We start from the raw sequence: 19,199 nt of genomic DNA, 5'->3' as shown, positions 1-19,199 counted from the left end.
GACGGTCTGGTAGAATTCTGCATTGAAACCATCTGGCCCTGGGCTTTTTTTGCATGGGAAACTTTTAATAAGGACTATTTAATTGATCTACCTGGTCTTGATTCAGCTTTGGTAAGTGGAATTGATCAAGAAAATTGTCCATTTCATTTAGATTTTCAAATTTTGTAGCATATAGGCTTTTGAAGTAAGACCTAATGATTGTTTGGATTTCCTCAGTGTCTGTCGTTATATTCCCCTTTTCATTTCTGATTTTGTTGAATTGGATAGTGTCTATCTGCCTTTTTGTTAGTTTGGCTAAGGGTTTGTCGATCTTGTTGATTTTCTCAAAGAACCAGCTCTTGGTTTCATTGATTCTTTGAATTGTTTTATTTGTTTCTAATTTATTGATTTCAGCCCTGAGTTTGATTATTTCTGTCTGTCTACTCCATGTTGGTGTGTCTTCTTCTTTTTTTTTTCCCTAGGACTTTTAGGTGAGCCATTAAGTTGCTTGCATGAGATGTTTTGAATTTCTTCTTGCAAGCACTTAGTGCTATGAACTTTCCTCTTACCATTGCTTTCATCGTGTCCCATAAGTTTGGGTATGTTGTACCTTCATTTTCATTGAGTTCTAGGGAGACTTCAATTTCTTTATTTCTTCCCTGACCTAGCTCTCATTGAGTAAAATGTTGTTGAGTTTCCATGTTTGTGTAGGTTCTTTGTTATTTCTGTTGTCATTGAGCTCCAGCTTTAGTCCATGGTGGTCAGATAGGATACATCGGATTGTTTCAAACTTTTTGTATCTGTTGAGACTTGTTTTGTGACCAACCATATGGTCTGTTTTGGGGAAGGTTCCATGAGGTGCTGAGAAGAAGGTAAACTCTTTTGTATTTGGGTGAAAGGTTCTGTAGATGTCTGTTAGGTCCATTTGATTCATGACTTCTGTTAGAGTCATTGTTTCTCTGCTTAATTTCTGGTTTGTTGACCTGTCCTTTGTTGAGAGTGGGGTGTTGAAGTCTCACACTATTAATGTGTGGGGATCTATGTGTGGTTTCAGTTTTATTAATGTTTCTTTTACAAATGTGGGTGCTCTTGTATTTGGGGCATAGATGTGGTGTCTTCGTGGTGGAGTTTTCTTTGATGAGTATGAAATGCCCTTCCCCAACTCTTTTGATTAATTGTGGTTGAAAATCTATTTTATTAGATATTAGAATGGCTACTCCTGCTTGCTTCTTGGGTCCATTTGCTTAGAAAAGCATCTTCCAGCCCTTTACTCTCAGGTAATGTCTATCTTTGTGACTTAGGTGTGTTTCTTGTAAGCAACAGATTGTTGGGTCTTGTTTATGTACCCATTCTGTTTGTCTGTGACTTTTTATTGGAGAGTTGAGTTCATTGATGTTGAGAGAGATTAATGACCACTGGCAGTTAGATGCTTTGATTTTGCTGTTGGCTATGGTAGTATGGTTGTGTGCTTGGCTACTTTTGGTTTTGCTGTAATGATGTTATATGTTTCCTGAATATAGTTAGTTTTCCTGGGTTGTATTTTTCCTTCTAGTGTCTTCTGTAATGCTTGTTTTGTTTGTAGGTATTGTTTGAATTTTTTTTTTGTCATTGAATATCTTGCTTTCTCCATTTATGATGACTGAGAATTTTGCTGGATATATTAGCCTGGGCTGACATCTGTGTTCTCTTAGGGTCTGCATTATATCTGTCCAGGCCCTTTCATAGTCTCCTTGCTTTCATAGTCTCTGCTGAGAAGTCAGGTGTGTTTCTGATGGGTTTGCCATTATATGTTACTTGGGCCTTTTTCCCTTGCAGCTCTTAGTATTTTTTTCTTTGTTCTGTATTCTTACTGTTTTGATTATTATGTGACAGGAGGATTTATGTGACAGGAGGACAGGTCCAATTTATTAGGTGATCTGTAAACCTCTTGTATTCTAATAGGCCTCTCCTTTAAGTTGGGAAAATTTTCTTCTATGATTTTGTGGAAGATATTTTCTGGGCCTTGGAGCAGGGAATCTTCTTTTTCCTCTTTTCCTATTATTCTTAGGTTTTGTCTTTTCATATTGTCTTGGATTTCTTGGATGGTCTCTGTCAGGAATTTTTTAGATTTAACATTTTCTTTGAGGGATACATAGATTTCTTCCATTGTATCTTCTACACCTGAGATTCTTTCTTCCATCTCTTGTCGTCTATTGGTTATGCTTACCTCTGTAGTTGCTCTTTTCTTCCCTAAATTCTTCCTCTCCATGATTTCCTCCTTTTGTGTTTTCTTTAATTTTTCCAATTCTGTCTTCTGATCTTGAGTTGTTTTGTTTATTTCTTTCACCTGTCTGATTGTATTTTCTTGTTTTACTTTTAGTTACTTCAACAGTTTGTTTGAACATTCCTCTGTTTCTTTTATTTCTTTCAGTAATTTAATTATTTCTTCTCTGAAAGCCACAATCTGTTTGGCTACATCTTCCTGTATTTCTTCACAGATGGCCATAATCTCTTTGTTTCTATCTTCATGCATTTCTCTATGGATGGCCATAATCTGTTTGTCTTTAACTTCCTCCATTTCTTTAAGTATGGCCATAATCTGTTTAATTTTATCTTCCTCTAATTCTTTATGTATTTTGTTTCCTATATTATCCTCTTCATAAGCATAGATAATCTTCTTGAATTTCAATTATGCTGGGGTTTCCACGGCTGCTTGCCCCTGGGTGGCTGGGTCCTGGAGATGCTATATTGCTCTTTCTTATGTTGGTTGAGCTTTTATGCTGACCTCTACCCATTGGGCTATTTTAGGTGTTGGCTGTTAGTTTCTGGTGCTTCCTGGAATCTTGGGGTAGGGCGAATCTTGGCAGGAAGATGATTTTTCCTGAAGGAGGCCTCCTCCTCAGCTTTTTGGGTATGGTCACTGAATGGCCAGTGTTTCTCAGGAATTGCCACTGCTCATCTCAGGCATATGATGAGGGGGGCTTTTTTTCCTCTTACCCATAGGAGTCCTGCTGCTGGGTTTCTCAATCTGAATTTAGTGAGCTGCTGCTGTTGTTACACTGTTTTCAGGCACAGCCCTCTTGAAGAACCTGCTGATTCCCTAGCTGTGGGGTTTTCTCCCAACAGGGAAACTCAGTCCCTGGGGCCCACAATTCTCTCTGGGAAGGTGAGGGAAGTGCACAGCAAGTCTCTGGGCCAGAGGCTAAGTGCTCCACTCTGGGCCTGCATCTGAAGGCTCTGTTCTGGGCCGGAGACTGTGCATCCCAGTCTGGGATGATGGCTGGCGACCCCACTCTGGTCCAGAGGCTGTGCACTCCTCGCTAGGCAGGCAACTAAGGGCCCTGCTCTGGGTCGGAAGTTGAGCACCTCAGTCTGGGCCTGAGGTTGTGTGTCCCGATCTGGGATGGTTGCTGGGGGAGCAGCTCTGGGAGGGAGGCTATGTGCTCTGAAATAGGCCAGCAGCTGTGCACCCGCTGGTCCCCAGGACCTTTTCTAGGGATTGACTAGGTGACCTGAGGTCGGTCCCAATTGATTTCCACATGGTAGGATTTCCTCTCACCTGGCAATCACAAACACTGGTGTTTTAAGTCCCAGAGTTCAGTCTCTTGGTCACTGTGCCGACACTGCTGTTGTCCTGCTCCTCAGACATAGTGTTCTCCTGGTGCCACCATCTTGAATCTCTCCCTAATAACTTTTTAAAAGAACAACATTTTAAGACCAAAAATACCTGATATCAAGGTTTATTTTAAAGCTGCAATAATCAAAACACATAGTGTTGATATAAAGACAGATACACAGGTCAATTGAATAGAGTAGAAAATCCAGAAACAGATCCACAATATTAGAAAAGTGATTCTGAAAAGGGTGCAAGGGTGATTCAATCACTAAAGGATGGTGTTGCAGCAACTTCATACGCATATGCAAAGAGATGCCCTGTGTCCATGTGTTGATATCCCGTATCCAATGCCAGGTGAATAACAGACCAAAACCTTTTAAGAAAGGTGAGTTAAAACTTGGTGGTCTTGGGTTAAATGAGGAAGGTTTTTTTGTTTGTTTGCTTGCTTTTTTTCTTTTCTTTTTCTTTTTCTTTTTTTTCTTTTTTTGGTCTAATGCCAAAATATAGTCTGTAAAAGAAAAAAAATGATAAATCAGATCTTGTTAAAAATTGAGAAAAGAGTAGAAAGACAAATCAAGAAGAAACATATAGTTAATTACAATGTGATATACATGCTCTGTACATAGTTGTATTGCTTATCTATACATGCAAGTACATGCAGTGTTTCTCTTGAATATTTCTAATCCACGGTTGGTTAGATTCATAGCTGTAGAGCCCACAGATACAGAAGGCAGTGGTGTTTGATACATTTGTATGCAGAATATGTTTTTTTAAACTTAATAATGAAACAGCCACTCTAATTAAAAATAATAAATAAAATACTGGGATGGATGCTTATTGAGAAAGACACGTGTCTGGCCAATTAGCACATGAAAATGTGCTCAACATCACTAGCATTATTGGAAATGCAAATTAAGATCACAATGAGATACCAGTACATTTCCATTACAAGGACAGTTAAGAGCACTTAATGCTCTTGCAGAAGACCTGAGTTCAATTCCCAGCACCTAGAATGGGGGCTCACAGTCACCTATAATTCCAGTTCCAGGGAATATGATGTCTTTGGGCTCTACATTACCAGCACACACACACACACACACACACACACACACACACACACACACACACACTTAAAATAAAATACATCTTAATACAAAGAGGATTTAAATTATTAAATACACTGTCCCTCCTGTTACTTCTGTAGCACCTGGGATAATAATTCTAGAGTAGAAAACCATGACAGAGAAGTCTTTGGAGCTGGTGGGCCACAGGCCCTCCACCAGGAATCCAGTCACCTCCAGTGCCTGCAGAGGCAACAGACATGCCAAAGGGTGGCTCTCTCTGAGTGTAGATCACAATTAAAGCTACAATAACCCCAAATGAACAAAGTCTCCCCAGCTAATACATGGCTGCTAATTTAATCTAATTAGCCTCTGAATGGGAGCCTCAGCCTGCCTCAGAGACAGAATGTGAGTGGAAATTGCTAAGTAATTGCAAACTGGGGTCTTTTTGCACAAATAATTGTTCTTGTTCTTTGATTATTTGCTCAACTGGATCATTGGCTCATTACTATTAAGGCCAATGGGACTTTGATGTGCTGCTCTTTGAAGCACATAAATAAAGCATCTTACAAGATAGTCAGGAATGGAATGACAGTCCCTCAATCCAATTTGTTTTTGGAAAGTTGTTGATGTTCTTGGCTTCTGAGAATCTTCAAGTGTATTTCATAAGCAAATAAACAGTGCTCTTTGCTAATTGAAAATACCTGCCTGTTTTCTACTGTTCTGTTTAGTTACAGCCATTTCAAATTACCTGCAGGATCTTGATTATGGCCTAGAAACCATTGTACTGAGCCAGCTGTGGTATGTTTAAATAGTTACGATTTTGAGAGATGAACCTGGTCTGTTTAAGCAGAGCTCTGGTGTGTGCAGTGTGCACTCCAATTTGCTTCTCATCATTGTGTGATATGGATTAGACTTCTCTGAGAGATGGGCAGAGATTTGGTGAGAAAACCAAGACTCTTCCTGCTGCTATGACTTTGGCTTCATTTATTCTTCTTGGGTTATAAGTGCTATCCCCAGATTCACTATGAGAACTGGAAATGATCACTGAGTGTAAACATTTCATAAAACATGTATCATTTGCTAATGCTTTTATTTCTCTATCTGTGATGCAAAGAAATTCAGCTAGGGGACGTGAGTATTTCCTGTCATCATTTCCTATAACCACAATGACGAAAAGCCCTACAGACCACCTACTTTAAAGTAAGACCAATGTGTTTGTTCAAGGTTTTGGAGACAAAGAGTGAAATCAAAGGATAGGCCAGTATTTTTTTTCCCCACTGATGGCTCCCAGGAAGAAATGTGTCTTGCCCCCTCCAGCTTCTGGTAGCTCCACATGGCTTATGCTTTCACTGTGGTAGAAACTCTTGTCTGTAATTGACTGTGTGGAGAAACATGTAGAAAACTGGCACAAGGCACTCCTGGATATGTCTGTGGGGTGGTTTCAGAGATGACTATCATATAGGTCAGCAGACTGAATGAACAAGGCATCTAAGAGGGCATGGTATTGTGCAGTAGTCTGAGGGGCCCCTTGGAAGGAACAAAAAGGTGAAGAAGGGAAGAGCTGGTACATAGACTCCTAAGTGGTCTTTAATAAATTGATTAAAAATGCAGTATTTTTATTAATTCATTGAGAATTTCACGAACACACAATATATTTTGATCCTATCCATCTACCTATTCTTACTCCTAACTCTTGTTCAATCTTCCCCCTTCCACCACTTCCTCTCAACTTTGTGTTCCTTTTTTTAAATTGTAATACACCAAGTCCATTTTGAGTTATCATGGTTGTGGAACCATCCATGGGAGCACTGTCAACCTACCAGGGACCACAACCTTAAAGAAAAGTAACTCTCCCTTTCCCCAAAGCCCTCAGCTGTCAGTAGTTTCTTGGCTAGGATGTTGACTGGCTTGATGGTGCACAGGCAACCATAACTGTTGTGAGTTCATCAGTCCTGTTAAGTCCAGAGGATACTGTTTTGCTGGGTTCCTATCCAACCTCTGGTGCTTACAATCTTCCCACCCTTTCCTTGATGATTTCTAAACCTCTAGAGTCAGAAGTGTGATAGAGATGTTCCATTTATGGTTGAATACTCCGTAGATACTTATTCTCTGTATTTTGACCAGTTGTGTCTGTCTGCTTTAACTGCTACCTACTGCACAAAATACAATTGAAGGAAAAATAGAGTATATCAAGTTGTTTTCTACAGTCAGAGACCCTGAGTTAAGGGCCTTTGGATTTTCCGTTCAACTGGCAGATGTCTATTATTTAAAAAAAAAACAAAAAACAAAAAACAAAGCAAAATACAGTTGAGAATACAAAGAGGAAGATGTTAGAAACCATGCCAACTACAGACAATAACAGCTCCTTATACTTCCAGGGAACTTTCCATTGAGATCAGTGGTGCTCTGTAACAGTCACTCAAACCATGTCAGCCTGGGGATGTTTTTAGAGACTGTGCCAATGAGGAAGTATAAGGATGTGGTGTGTCATTGGAAAAGGGCCTGGGGCAGATATTGCAGGGTCATCAGAGCCATGTTCATCAGATTTAATCCAGGATGAAATGGGCATCAGGTGATCTTGTCTGTTTTCATGTGATCTCTTTCATAATATAGGACTTTATCTATAGTATGGGTCATTAAAGTGACTGATTCCATATGAGCTCTATGTTAACTCTAGGTTGTGGACTAGTGGGTGAGACAACATCTCATTTCTCCCTTCTGCTGATGGGTGATGGTTGGCTGGGTGATGTCCCTGACAGGGCTTCTCTGTATTTCCATAGATCACTTCTGCTGTTGTTTTTGCTCCAGCAAGAGAGACTCAGAACATACATTCTGAGCATGTGAATAGGAAAGGAATCTTAACTGCACAGATTTATGTTCCCGGTCTTCCTGATATGTGGACAGTGAGCTGAAACTTTTGGAGGACTGTGAAGGGAACAGCCTAGACTTTGGTCACTGTGGCGTTCAGGAATATGCTCTTGGAACTGGTGCTCATTGTCTTTATTTGCACTTCCAAGTATATTCCCCACCTCTTCTCCATATGCTGTAGGCCTGGGATTTGATATTTAGGATAGTGTCAAGGGTTCTCTTGATCTCAGGATATCAGTTGGGTTTGTTTGTTGTACAACCTCAGAGAAATGAGGAGTTGGGGGATGGGCACATTTTTCTGGTACTTCAGGATTACAGGAGCTAGCAGATTCCCTCTGCCTACTTTTCTGCTGCTGCCAGGAGCACTTTTGACCTTGGCTTCTTTGTGTATGGATTCTGGTGAAATTTAGGCCTACAGTAGCAATGACATTGTGCACAGGTGTGATAGCACTGGGGTAAGATAATATACACCATGTTTCTACCTATCCATAGCTTTGTTAAAGGTTTTTTTTGTTGAATTCTCCTGAAACCATCTTAAATTCAGTATGCTTGTTCTTTTTCATGTAGACTCTGACTCATGAATTCTTGAATGTACAAAAATTAAAAAACAATGCTATCACATGGGTTATTCAGAATGTAGCAGAGTAATGATGGCAGCTATATGGTAGTAGCTCAAGATGTATCTTTTTTTCCCCCTATCTTTTAACCAGGTTTTTTTTTTTTAATTTCAGTATATTTACTTTACATCCCAAGGGTGCTCCCCCTCCTCTCCTCCCAGTCCTCTCCTTTTCCTCCTTCTCTCTTCCTCTCTCCCTTTTCCCCCAGAAAAGGGGAGCCCTCCCCTTTCCCCTCTTCATATCAACCTGCCCCAGCATACAAAGTCACATCAGGACTGAGCATATCCTCATTCCCTGAGGCCAGAGAGGCAGCCATGCAGGGGGAAGTGACACAAAAGTGGGCAATGGAGTTCATGTTAGAAACAGCTACACACTTCCCCTCTCCACTTGCCAGGTGCCCCATATGAAGACCAAGCCGCCCGTCGGCCACATATATGCAGGGGCCTAGGTGCATGCTTTTTGGTTGATGTCTCAGTCTCTGTAAGCTCTAATAAGTCTGGGTTAGTTGTATCTTTTGGTCTTCTTGTGAGGTTCCTGTCCCTTCCAGTTCTTTCCATGTTTCCCCCAACACTTCCACAGGACCCCTGGAGCTCTGCCCCATGCTTGGCTGCCAAGTCCCAGCATCTGTCTAGAGCCACTGCTTGCTGGAGCCTCCCAGACGACTGTCAAGTTAGGCTCCTGTTGGCAAGCATAGCAGAGCATCATTAATAGTGTTAGGGGCTGGCTGTCTACCATGGGGTGGGTCTCAGGTTAGGCCAATTATTGGTTGGACATTCCCTCAATCTTTGTTCTCTCTTTATCCCTGCACTTCTTGTAGAGAGGATAATTTTTGGATCAAAGGTTTTGTCCATGGGTTGTTGTTTCCCTTCTTCCACTAATCCTGCCTGGCTAGGAGATGGTCACTTCAGTCTGCATGTTATCCCCCCACCCCCCATTAGGAGTCTCATCTAGAGTCACACCCATATCCTCCCAGAAGCCTATCCTGTTGCAAGTCTCCATCTTGACAAAGATATGTTCTCCCTCAGTTTCACTTCTTGTTCCCAGCCCTCTCACCTCCCACCCCCATTCTCCCTACATCTGATCCCACTCTTGTTTGCCTCCCCATTCCAACTCCTGTCCAGTTCCCTCTCTTCATTCACTTCTACTGTCTATTCTATTTCCCCTTCTGAATGACATCGGGCACCCTCATTTGGGCCCTCCTTGTTACTTAGCTTCTTTGGGTCTGTGGATTGTAGTATGGTTATCCTGTACTGTAGGTCTAATATTGCTTATATTATGAATACATAAAACGTGCATCTTTTCTAGTTCCATCTATTCAAGTGGTGCTTGATTCAATACAATTTAATCCTTCCAATATATGCCAATCTGCACTGTTTATAAGGTTTAGAGCCAGCCAGGTGAAAAAGATGTTCTAGTGCCTTGAACATGGTCCATAGTACCCACAACAACAGCTTAATTTCTCTTTTTTTCTTACAGTCAAACATCACTTGACAAATATTTATTAGGGCTTACTAAATTTTGGGTGACAAGCTACTATTACTTGGGGATGAAACACTGAACAAAATATATATGCCCCTGATTTTGAAGTATAAGCAGGCTCCTGGGAAGGGGAGATGTTAGTGATATTCTTTCATACTCATCTTAGAGTGTGCTCAACAAACCAAAGGAAGGGTTTCAGGTGAACATTTGTTTCCACAGGACACAATACTTGCCCTGGACCAGGGTCAGGAGCTACTCTGGTGAGAAGGTAATGCTAGATGAAATAGAAGGAGGAGTAAGGATGAGCCAGACAGAGACTCATGCACCAAGTCCATATGACAAAGCCCTCTAGAAGGAAGTGGCTGGAGTAGAGAGAGGCGGCACATGAAGGTCATTTGGCAACCACACTGAGCCATATGGCAAAGGCTCGCAGCCAGGGATGACATTTTGATCTGAACTTAAACCAAGGCTAATCTTGATGGCGCCCATTTGTAATCATAGAATTTGGGGTGGGGGTTGATGCTTGATGTTTGGTATTTGAGTCCAGACTGAGTGCCACAGTGAACTCTGTACAAACAAACAACAAATAAACAAACAATACATTAAATAAATCTATCAGGAGGATACTTCATGGTGGTTTTAAGGATTGAAGGTACCACTAGATGGTAACAAAGAATGGGTTGGAGGATGAGGGGGTGTATATGTAAATACCATAGGCTTTGGCCTTAATCTGGGTGAAAGAAGACAGCCTGAGATGAACTGGTACCAGAGAACATGAGGAGACCTGGAACAATATGAAGGACACTAATAAACAGAATGAACAGGAACAATGGGAGTTGATTGGATGTGGAGGATGAAGGATTGAAGTATTTTACAAGGTCCTATGCTGTTGGTTATTGATGAGAGCATCAGGCTAGAAGTGAGGTATCCAGTGATGGTTTAGTTTGGTGTGCAGTGGGTGAAGAAGATCAAATACAAGTTTTAGTTGAATGTGCCCTGTGAGACATCTAGATCTAACATATCAAGAAGCAATTAGATCTGGGGCTCTGTAGCTCTGAGGATAGGGTTGAGATGATGGTGGGAAGAATTAGCAGAAAACGCTTTGTCATTAATGTTCTAAGCCAGGCCTGATAGGCTGACTGTGGAGAGAGTCTGTGAAGAATTCTGGGGGTGGGCGGTGCAAGGCAAACTAGGAGGGTGGGTGGCAAAGATACCAAGAGAATGTTGCAAGTGAAGGAAGCAGTCAACAATGTCTAGAGTTCTTGAGAAGCCAAGAAGAGAACTGAAAAATAACTGCTCGATTTAGCAACATGGAAGTCCTCAGTGACCCTGGCAGGAGAAACTTCAATGATACATGGTAACCAGAGTTAACTTGGAGTCATGCTAGAGAGAGAAAACAATGAATTTATCTTTGTTGATATCACTTTCTTAGTGGATTTGATGATAAATGACAGCTGAGGAAGAGGAAAGAGGCAGAGGGATGGATGCATTGTTGGGCACCCCTCTTTTGTTTTTCTAAGATTGATTTTTATTATTTTCAATTGTACTCACATGTGTGTGTTTGTTTTTGTGTGTGTGTGTGTGTGTGTGTGTGTGTGCGCGCGATAAGTTCACATGAGTCTAGGTATAGGAGGAGGCCAGAATTGGGTATTGGATTTCTTGGAGCTGGAGTTTACAGGCAGTTGTGAGTCACCTGATGTGGGCACTGGGAACTGAACTCCAGTCCTCTGCAAGAGCAGTGCATGTTCTTAACTGCTGAGACCCTCTTTTCTTTTTCATTTTCTTTTTTCCTGAACAGGGTTTCAAGTAGCCCAGGCTGTCCTAAAAATCATTTTGTACCTGAGGATAACCTGGAACATTCTGGTCTTCCTGCCTCTGTCTCCTGTGTGTTGGAATTCCACAATGCTGCCTAAGGGATGGAGCCTAGTGCTTCATGCAGATTAGGCACTCCACCAACTGAGCTGCATCCCAACTCTGGTTTTTCTAAAATGTGAGGTATTTAAACATATTTGACTGTTTATGAAACAAAACCAGCTGAGAAGAAGTAGCTCAGTATCCCAGGAGGAGTCTGGTTAGACACCACAACGGATTTCAGGGAGGAAGCAAGCAACCTCCTTCTTTCTTTCTTTCTTTCTTTCTTTCTTAGATGAAAAGCATATAGAATTTATGCTTTATAGTATATTATGTATACTATAGTATATATGCTTTATAGTAAATTATAGTATATAATTTAATAACATAAATTATATACAATGAAATTGTAAATAAAATTTAATTTAAAAATGGATAGGCATTAAGAAGATTGGTCAAATAGAAAGGGAAAATTGTAAAAATACCATAACATGGAAGATGGTGGTGGCTAGTGTGCAGCTTAGCTAAAAGGCAGAGGACCTGCAATGAAGAAATTGGTGAGTGAAGGGGCTGATCAACCTAGAACAGTTATCTAGACTTCCAAGGAGAAAGAGACTAACCGTGAACTGAGTCCATCATAGAATCAGGTCACAGCAGAGCAGACTCCTCCGGGAGGAGACACCCCGGGAGGTGATCCCCAGGCACTTCCCCACACCCAACACCCTACTCCCTCTTTGGAGGAGGCAGGAGGCGTCCAGCAGAATCTGCCACAGACCACACTGTTTTTACTCCAGCCCCAGAGATAGCTGCAGCTTCCACTAAACAAACAAACAAACAAACAAACAAAAAACAAAACAAAACAAAACAACAACAAAACCCCGAGATTCAGGGCTGAGAAAACTCAATCCTTTCGGGCACTTCCCTGAGAACGAGAATGCCACCATAACCCTGCCCCAGTGGAGCGGAAGGATAGAGAGGTGCACAGTGGCTTCATAGCGCCCGGACCCCAGTGCTGCCAGCTGTTCCTGGCAAACAAACTTCAGCTCAGGATCTGGGATTGTGGTCATTCAACATGTCCCGAGACTCTCCCGGGTCCAGCACAATAAGGTCTAGCACCAAGTCCTAGCACCTGCAGCCCCCAGCCCCTGGCAGAGAAACCCCAGCTCAGGACTGGGACTGAGAAGTCCCAACCCCTCCTGGCACTCCCCTGAGAGCGCCACCATAAGCTTGCCCTAGCAGAGGGGAAGGTCAGAGGGGAAGGACAGAGAGGTGGCCTGCCACAGGTCACAGCACCCCTCTCCAGCTCACCCAGCAGCCCCTGGCAGAGAAACCCGAGTGCTGGATCTGAGAACACTCAACCCTACCTGGTACTCTCCCGGAACCGGCCAACATAGCAGCTAGTGCCAGGCTGCTTCTGGCAGAGAGATCTGGGCCCGGGATCTGGAATTGAGGACACTCAACCCAACTCTTTCTCACCCTACCCCAAGACCAGCCAACATAACCTTTCCCTGGTGGAGGGGAAGGTCAGGGATGCTGCACACAGGGCAGGTGGACACAGAGTCCTGCTGCCACAGTGCCACAGAGCTGACTGTTAGCCTACCCACGCATTTGCCCCAGCAAGACCAAATCGGAGAGTAGAGAGCAAGGGGAACCCCTGTGCATTCCAACTGGTCCTGAAAGGGAGTGAGTGAGCCTTCTAGGGAGAGTTTGCCCCAGACCCAGGGCCTCTCTAAGCAAGCAACCAGACTAGATCCCTGCCACCCACACTCCTAGTGTGGGCATCATAGGGATTCTTGGGATAGCGACCCCAACGCTGAAGCCTCTGCCTTGTGGGTCCACCAGTATAATCCAGGCAAACAATCCCTGGATCCCAGACAGAGCTGCATACTAGTTTGGCCTGTAGGCCACTGCAATAGTCAGAGAATCTGCGCATGCCCACTAAAAGCTCATGCGAATAGCGCCAGAGTCACATTCTTTACTTAGGTAAAACTGAAACCACAACGCACACTCCCAAACCAGTGAACCTCTCTCATCTTCCTGAAAAAACAGTCCAGAAAACAGAAAGAGATGATCTTAGCCTGAACTACAAACTCTAGGAGCAAACAGTGAGTAAATAACAAGATGGTTAGAGGCAGATGTAAGAACACACCCAACAAAAATCAGGACATAATGACCTCACCAGCATCCCCACAAACCAATGGACACTTCAATTCACTAGATACACAAGAAAACGACTTCAAAGCTATGTTTTTCAGCTATTAGAGGCCCATAAAGATGAAATGAACAAAGCCCTCAGAGAAATAGCCAAAGAAATCGAGATGAACAAAGAGGAAATAAATAAAGAGCTCAGAGAAATGACCATGAAAATTGAGGCAAACAAAGAGGAAATGAACAAAGCTCTCAAAGAAATGTCCACACAAATGAAGGCAAATAAAGAAGAAATAAACAAAGCTCTCATAGAAATACAGGCAAATACAGCCAAAGAAGTAGAGGCACAATTAGTGATATATAGAGAGGAAACAGACAAAAAAAATAGAAGCCATCATTGAAAAGCAGGACTCCACATTCAAACAGATGAAGGAAATGGTGCAAGACATGAAAACAGAATTAGAACCAATAAAGAACACACAAATAGAGAAAAACCTGGAGCTGGAGAACATAGAGAAAAGATCAGGAACTACAAAGGTAAGCATCACCAACAGAATACAAGAGATGGAAAAAAGAATCTCAGGAGCTGAAGATACACTTGCAGAAATTGACACATCTCTCAAAGAAAAAATAAAATCAGAAAAGTTCCAAACACAAAACATCCAAGAAATCAAGGACACCATGAAAAGACAAAATCTAAGAATAATAGGAGTAGAAGAAAAAGAAGACATCAGGCTCAAAGATCCGGAAAATATTTTCAAGAAAATTATGGAAGGAAATTTTCCTAACTTAAAGAAAGAGATGTCCATAAACATACAAGAGGCCTACAGAACACCAAATAGACTAGACCAGAAAAGAAATTCTTCATATCACATCATAGTCAAAACACTGAACATGCAGAACAAAGAAAAAAAAATTAAAAGCAGCAAGGGAAAAAGGCCAAGTAACATATGAAGATAGACTTATCAGAATCACACCAGATTTCTCAACAGAAACTATGAAAGCCAGAAGGGCCTGGACAGAAATCATGCAGTCCTTAAGGGACCACAGATGCCACCCAGACTACTATACCCGGTAAAACTTTCAATCAACATAGACGGAGAATTCAAAATATTCCATGACAAAACCAAATTTAAACAATATCTACATAGTAACCCAGCTCTACAGAAGTTACTAGAAGGGAAACTCCAACCAAAAGAAAACAACTATATCTAAGGAAACACAGGAAATAGATAACTACACAACAAAAAACCCAAAAGAATACAAGCAATGAAACTCAGCAACACCACCAACCCCACATCAAAAGAAAGTAACAATTGTTGGTCACTAGTATCAATCAACATCAATGGACTCAACTCCCCAATAAAAAGATACAGACTAACAGAATGGTTGGGAAACAGGATCCAACATTTGTTGCATCCAAGAAACACACCTATGTAACAAAGATAAACACTACCTCAGAGTAAAGGGCTGGAAAAATGTTTTTCAAGCAAATGGTTCCAGAAAACAAGCTGGAGTAGCCATCCTGATATCTAATAAAATAGACTTTCAACCAAAGTTAATCAAAAAAGATAAGGAGGGCCACTATATTCTCATCAAAGGAAAAATCCACCAAGAGGACATCACACCAAATACAAGAGCACCTACATTCGTAAATGAAACATTATTAAAGCTTAAATCACACATTGATCCTAATACCTTAATAGTGGGAGACATCAACACCCCACTCTCAGCAAGGGACAGATCAACTAGACAGAAAACAAATAGGGAAATAAAAGCACTTACAGAGTGCCTAAATCAAATGGGCCTAATAGACATCTACAGATCTTTTCACCCAAACTCAAAAGAGTACACATTCTTTTCAGCACTGCATGGAATCTTCTCCAAAATAGACAATATAGTTGGTCACAAAGCAAGCCTCAACAGATACAAAAAGACTGAAATAATCCCTTGTATTCTATCTGACCACCATGGACTAAAGCTGGACCTCAACAACGATGGAAATAACAAAAAGCCCACACGCACATGGAAACTGAATAACTGCTACTCAATGACAACTGGGTTAAGAAAGAAAGAAATTAAAGACTTCCTAGAATTCAATGAAAATGAAGGCACCACATACCCAAATTTATGGGACACTGTCATAATTGGTTATTAATATTTACTATTGGTTTATCTTCTAGTAAATCTTGCTGTTAATCTTAAACAGCTGTATAACCAAATCATCACATAGAGACTAGGTTTTTAGTTAACCTAGAACACAATGCTGGGCAATATTTACTCCCTCCTAAACTTCCAAGCCCTCAGTTTCTTAACATTTAGATTTTCCACATTATACTTGCTTTTTGTGAAATCTTAGGTCTGGTTCATGCTCCATGTCCTCCAAGATCTCTCCTCCAGCTCTGCTCTCCTAGCTCTCCTCTTGCCCCTTCTCCTCCTTCTCCTCCCACTCCTCTCCTGCCTTCTGGCTCCTCCCCTCTTTCCTGTCCTCTGGCTCCTCCCAGCTCAACATTGTGTCCAGTTGCTTTATTTTGTTCCTGTTTACACAAGAGTTGAGACAGGATGCTTAGAATGAGTATCACAATGCAATATCCGGATTGAAATCAGAGAGTTGGGGGGTGGGGTGGGGGAGAAATCAGTATTTGAATGAACAAGGGTAAGGGTGTATACATTAAAAAAAAAACCCATTTTACCAAAAGGACACATTGAAAGCAGTGCTCAGAGGAAAATTTATAGCACTAAGTGCCTTTAAGAAGAAATTTGTAACATCACATACAAGCACCTTAATGCCCCAACTGAAAACACTAGAAAAAAAAAGCAGATATACCCAAGAGGAGCAGAAGGCTGGAAATAATCAAACTTAGGGCTGAAATCAATCAATTAGAAACAAATAAAACTAGTCAAAGAATCAATGAAACAAAATGCTGGTTCTTTGAGAAAATCAACAAGATAGACAAACCCTAGCCAAACTAACTAAAAAGCAGAGAGAATCTATCCAAATCAGCAAAATCAGAAACGAAAAGGGTGACATAACTACAGACACTGAGGAAATCCAAACAATCATTAGGTCATACTACAAAAGCCTATATGCCACAAAATTTGAAAATCTAAATGAAATGGACAATTTTCTTGTTAGAGTCCATCTTCCAACATTAAGTCAAGATCAGGTAGAAAGACTGAATAGCCCTATATCCCCCAAAGAAATTGAAGCAGTCATTAACAGTCTCCTCTCCAAAAAAAGCCCTGGGCCACATGGTTTCAGCGCAGAATTCTACAAGACCTTCAAAGAAGTGCTAACACCAATTCTCCTCAAACTATTCCACAAAATAGAAACAGAAAGGACATTACCAAACTCATTCTCATTACTCAACAGTCACCCTGATACCTAAACCACACAAAGACCCAACAAAAAAGAGAACTTCAGACCTATCTCTCTTATGAACATTGACGCAAAAATACTCAATAAAATACTTGCAAACTGAATCCAAGAACACATCAAAGATATCATCCACCATGACCAAGTAGGCTTCATCCCAGACATGCCAGGGTGGTTCAACATACGGAAATCCATCAATGTAATCCACCACATAAACAAACTGAAGGAGAAAAACCACATGATCATCTCCTTAGATGCCGAAAAAGCATTTGACAAAGTCCAACACCCATTCATGTTTAAAGTCTTGGAGAGATCAGGGAAACAAGGCACATACTTAAACACAGTAAAGTCAATATGCAGTAAGCCTATAGCCAACATCAAACTCAATGGAGAGAACAACTTAAATCAATCCCACTGAAATCAGGGACAAGACAAGGCTGCCCACTCTCTCCATATCTCTTCAACATAGTACTTGAAGTGCTAGCCAGAGCAATAATACAACTAAAGGAGATCAAGGGGATACAAATCGAAAAGGAAGAGATCAAAGTGTCACTATTCGCAGATGGTATGATAGTATACATGAGCGACCCCAAAAATTCAACCAGAGAACTCCTTCAGCTGATAAACACCTTCAGCAAAGTGGCAGGATACAAAACCAACTCAAAAAAAAATCAGAAGCCCTCCTGTATACCAAACACAAAAGGGTTGAGAAAGAAATTAGGGAAACAACATCCTTCACAATAGCCATTAATCACATAAAGTACCTTGGGGTGACACTAACCAAGCAAGTGAAAGACCTGTTTGAGAAAAACTTCAAGTCTCTGAAGAAATTGAGGAAGATATCAGAAGATGGAAAGATCTCCCATGCTCATGGATTGGCAGGATTAACATTGTGAAAATAGCCATCCTGCCAAAAGCAATCTACAGATTCAATGAAATTCCCATCAAAATACTAACTGAATTCTTTACAGACCTTGAAAAAAAGATCCCCAGCTTCATATGGAGAAACAAAAAACCCAGAATCTCCAAAACAATCCTGTACAACAACAGATCATCTGGAGGTATCTCCATCCCCGATCTCAAGCTGTACTACAGAGCAATAGTAATAAAAACTGCATGGTATTGGCACAGAAACAGAAAGGAGGATCAGTGGAACCAAATAGAAGACCCAGAAATAAACCCACACACCTATGAATACTTGATTTTTGACAAAGAAGCCAAAAACCTACAATGGAAAAAAGACAGCATCTTCAACAAATGGTGCTGGACCAACTAGATGTCTACATGCAGAAAAATGATCTATTTGATCCATATTTATCACTCTGCACAAAACTAAAGTCCAAGTGGATCAAAGACCTCAGCATAAAACCAGATACTCTAAATCTGTTAGAAGAAAAAGTGGGGAACAGCCTAGAACTCATTGGCACAGGAGACAACTTCCTGAACAGAACTCCAACAGCACAGGCTCTAAGAGCAACAATCAATAAATGAGACCTCACGAAACTGAAAAGCTTCTGTAGAGCAAAGGACACTCTCATCAGAACAAAACGACTACCTACAGATTGGGAAAGGATCTTCACCAACCCTGTATCTGACAGAGGGCTAATATCCAGTATATATAAAGAACTAAAGAAGTTAAAAAGCAACAAATCAAGTAATCCAATTAAAAAATGGGGAACAGAGCTAAACAGAGAATTCTCTGCAGAGGAATATCAAATGGCAGAGAAACACTTAAAGAAATGCTCATTAGCCATCAGGGAAATGCAAATCAAAATGACCCTGAGATTTCACCTTACACCCATCAGAATGGCTAAGATAAAAAACTCAAGAGACAACACATGCTGGAGAGGTTGTGGAGAAAGGGGAACCCTCCTCCATTGCTGGTGGGAATGTAAACTGGTACAACCACCTTGGAAGTCTATCTGGCACTTTCTCAGACAATTACGACTAGTGCTTCCTCAAGACCCAGCTATACCACTGCTAGGTATATACCCAAAATTTGCTCAAGTACACAACAAGGACATTTCCTCAACCATATTTATAGTAGCTTTATTTGTAATAGCCAGAACCTGGAAACAACCCAGATGTCCATCAACGAAGGAATGGATACAGAAATTGTGGTATTTTTACACAATGGAATACTACTCAACAATCAAAAAGAGGAAATCATGAAATTTGCAGGCAAATGGCGGGATTGAGAAAAGATCATTCTGAGTGAAGTA

This window comes from Meriones unguiculatus, chromosome 3, assembly GCF_030254825.1.
Source record: "Meriones unguiculatus strain TT.TT164.6M chromosome 3, Bangor_MerUng_6.1, whole genome shotgun sequence".
In the NCBI taxonomy this organism is placed as follows: Eukaryota; Metazoa; Chordata; class Mammalia; order Rodentia; family Muridae; genus Meriones; species Meriones unguiculatus.
The sequence above is the reverse complement of the archived record's forward strand: the minus strand, read 5'-3'. Positions refer to the sequence as shown.